The sequence below is a fragment of the Convolutriloba macropyga genome, chromosome 7 (genome assembly GCF_964194025.1).
Source record: "Convolutriloba macropyga chromosome 7, txConMacr16.3, whole genome shotgun sequence".
NCBI classification, from domain to species: Eukaryota; Metazoa; Xenacoelomorpha; order Acoela; family Convolutidae; genus Convolutriloba; species Convolutriloba macropyga.
The window spans coordinates 6,145,841-6,149,659 of NC_134474.1; the positions used below are offsets into that span (position 1 = coordinate 6,145,841).

A 3,819-nucleotide genomic window follows, 5' to 3' on the forward strand; every position below is an offset into this window, starting at 1 on the left:
AAATTTCTGATATATTTAATAAATTGCTAGCCTGCTGGCTTTTATATCGGCCTGTTTTTTCTGTGGCTTACTTTGCGTTCACCGCGCAGACTAGGTAATTGAAAAAGACAACTAAGAGCGACTGAAGTTTTTTATACTTGGGCGTAATATAGCTATGCGCGGGGGAGAAAGAAGATAAATAAACCAACACTTGAATTAACACACCATCACGCCTCGGCGACTAAGCGGGAGGGATTTACCTCAACCAGGTGAAAATTCAAGTAGAGAAATATAATCGATGAAGAAAAAAATAAGACGACTGTATTGGAATAGAAAATTATCATATCTTCAATTTCTCTTTTGGAATTCAAGAAGGTGCTAAAGGAAAGAAGGTGCTAAATTTGTAACTGCATGATCTTAGCCAAAAGGATGAATAAAAACTGCATGAACTTAGCAATCCACGTATCTATCTCGTAAGGCGAAAATAATAAACAGATCTTAAATAGATAGCGCATTAAGAGGCTAAAAATATAGCAGTCCTGTTGGGAATATGATTCAGACTATTGAGCTGAACTTCTCACAGGGCTACTGGATTATCAACTCTATTTTCGAACATTTTGATGGACCGTACCCGGTGGTGGTGTAGGACCGGAACGATCCGTGGACCAACTGAAGCAAGCTTCCCTGTCGGATCCGAGGATCAAAAAGCAGTTTAATATTGGTGCCAGGCAATGCCCGACATGCCAGATATTAAGCTGACAAGAACAGATAGAATATTGAATTAATATCACAGAATAATACAGATAATTATTGTTTACAGATTTGAATAGCACAAAAACATCCGATGATATTTGAGTCAAGAGAAAAAGAACAAAACAAAAGGGAAATAAGTTTAGTACAAAAATAAAGGATAAGGAGTTCAGCGGAAATTGTTAAAACTTTCGGAGTTTTTCACTCATTTTGGTGCTTCCCGGTAAGGTGGGTAACAGTTTGATTACGTGCCTGGTGGACAAGTATATTTGAGATTGCTCGAAGTGTGGCGTTTGTTTTCCGTTGACTTTGCATGATCTTTTTCAAGGTTTTAGCGCACGACATCGAGGCCGATCCCAAGCATCCAAACTGAAGTGTCTCAACACTTGTTGGCTTTCCTCGGTTGGCAAAGAAGTTTTTTAATTTTTCGTATTTGGTTGCATTATTGCTATGAATTCGATTCCATAAGGATGGGTTTTCATTTGAGATCTTCACATCTGCAATAATGTATTGAGTGTCCGTTTCGATGACGAAATCGGGTTGGCAGTCGCCAAAACGCTGTTCCGAAAAAAAGGTGACATGGTCAGGTATCCACTTTTCAATGTGGTCGCGTACTTTATTGTGTCGTCCTACAATTTCTTTCTTTTGGGCTGGACATGAATTCAACACGTGGTTCAGGGTTTCGTCGCCTAGTTGGCAACGTCTGCAGTTTTTATTTATTTGATCTGTCCACGTTATTGAACCTTTCAAGGGGCTTAGATTTAGTCTTGCTTTGTGAGCAAAACGCCAATCGCACATCTTTGTATGGAAATTGTAGATTGATCTTGTTGCCGCAGGTGAGTGTTGCAATGTTTCAAAGAACCGTCCTTGGTTCTTGCATTTTAAAAGCTGACGGAGAGGTAACATGTTGGACACAGCTTTCAAGTGAGTGGAGTAGAAGGGTATGAACTTTCCATCTTTCGTCAGGATTAGATGGTTTCTGTCATTTGCTTTGAGTTGGTATTCCGCCTCATTTTCACTGCTAAACGCTTTTAAAGCCGAAGAAACTTCTTTCAGGACAGGGTGCAAGCCAGCTCGTTCACCGGAGTTTATTTTATCAACAATTGCATGGAGGTTCTCGACTCCCAGAATCTCCCGTGCTATTTCTGTGAATTCTGGTTCCTGATTCATGCAGGCGATAAGGGACGTAATTATATTCGTGCGCCGCAGCCAAACGACGTCAGGTATTCCTGGCCCCCCATGTATCCTGCTAAGGTGGCAGTAGCGTGAAGTTGCCTTTTCAGGTAGGAAGCAGATTATTTTGACCACTTTCCTCATATATGCATTAATCTTCTTCAGATGAGATTGTAGGGGAGACGTGTTTTGAATTAAATGATAGAGCTTTGGCAGAACGTGCGTCCTGACTGCGTGCAACTTTTGCATTGGGGTCAAGTCGCCGTTTAGGATCAGATCGCAGTCGGCTTTTACTAAATTGAAGGCATCGTTCAAGCCCACAAGCTTTTCGTTGTTAGCCCAGGCGCCGAGGTACTTGTAGTTTGGCGTGGCGGGGATCGGTTCCATGTTCATGAAAACATCGTGGTTTACATTCATGACCCCGCATTTTTTGATGTTAAAGGTCATATGGAGGGAAGAGGCGGTTTTGGTGATGTTGTCCACAACCGCTTGGGCATAGTTGGCATCCGGGAGGATAATTGCCAGATCGTCCATATATCCCAGACAAGTGCCGCCGGCATCAGCCGCAGCTTCAATTATTGGATTTATGTAAAAATTAAAGAGGACCGAAGACATGGGACATCCTTGCTTAACACCTCGTTTGATAGGAATTGGATCGCAGAGAGGCTTTTTCTCAACTGTGACTGGTAAAGATGAGCAGCCGTTATACAGATTTTGAATCAATCGTACTACCCATAGCGGACACCCACTATCTCTTAGTCCTTTTGATAGTATTTGGTGAGAGACGCTGTTGAAGGCGTCCGACAGGTCGAAAAACATAACCGATTTTTTAGACTGTAGCGCGGAGTTGATGAGGAAAGAATTGTCTCTAACTCCATTTCTATTAAAAATTGCTCGCTGAGACCATGATATGCCTTTATTGGCTTCCAGCCATTTTGATAGCCTTGATGCCAAAATCGACGTTAGTAGTTTGTAGCTTACATTTGCCAATGCAATTGGTCGAAATTTCTTCAAAAGTTTCTCATCGCCCGATTGATATTCCGTAGGTTTTTTAAACAGGAGGAGCGAAAAGTACGATTTCCATGAACTGGGCGTTTTTCCTGTGCATCCAATTTGATGTAACCCGTCGAGATAGTTTTCAGCGAAACCTTTAATTTGCCATAATTGCCTGTACGTCCAGCCGTCGGGACCAGGCGCCGATTCGCAATGTTTTAGGGCCTTTTTCACTTCGGCTAAATCAAAAGGTCGGCTAAGTTCGTCTACTGCCAAGCTGCATTTCGGCCAGGAAATCGGACTATTGACTGGTCCTGGATCGCAGTTGAACTGGGCGTTTAGTTCCTCTTTGAGGACATTACTTGGTATCTCGCACACGACTTGATCAGACGATCTCAAATACTCCATGGCTTTCTTGGAACTTTTAGAGTATAATGCTTGTAGGTCTCTAGGGGACAGCTTCCGAGCCTTTTTGTCGGAAAATGATGCCTTTTTAGGCGCTTTGGGGGCAGCGGTTGTTCTCATCCATTTGTCTGGGTCAAAAGTTTCGCACGGTATGCCGCACCTACAATTGTAGTCTGATGCTGCCTCGCTGCTTTCCTTTCCTGTGCCACTGTACTGCTCATCGCCGACTTCCACGTCTGAGCCTCTTCCGATTATTTCGGGGCGTGGTGATGGGTTGCGGTAGTTCTGTATTTCGATTTCATTTGATGTTTCGGATACGTTTGCGAAAAACTCGGGTGCTTCGTTACAGCCGCCAACTAATACGTTTTCGTTTGACAACCTATGCTCCCGGTCGCTTTCGAGGGCTGGTCTGGCTTTCGTTACGTCGGCCTGGGCATCGCACTCGGTGCGTATTTCTCGTATAACTTGACTAATTGTTTGTTTAATTTTAGGGCAAGTTCTAGTGTGGCTGCTCAAGGC

At 43.2% G+C, this 3,819-nt stretch overlaps 1 non-coding gene across 1 annotated transcript; it reads right to left on the bottom strand.

The window, feature by feature from the left end:
• Nucleotides 1-594: 594 nt before the first annotated feature.
• Nucleotides 595-784, bottom strand: LOC142343341 (U2 spliceosomal RNA). Its single transcript, XR_012759212.1, has one exon. It is a non-coding gene; the product is annotated as a U2 spliceosomal RNA (small nuclear RNA).
• Between the last annotated feature and the right edge of the window lie 3,035 nt (nucleotides 785-3,819).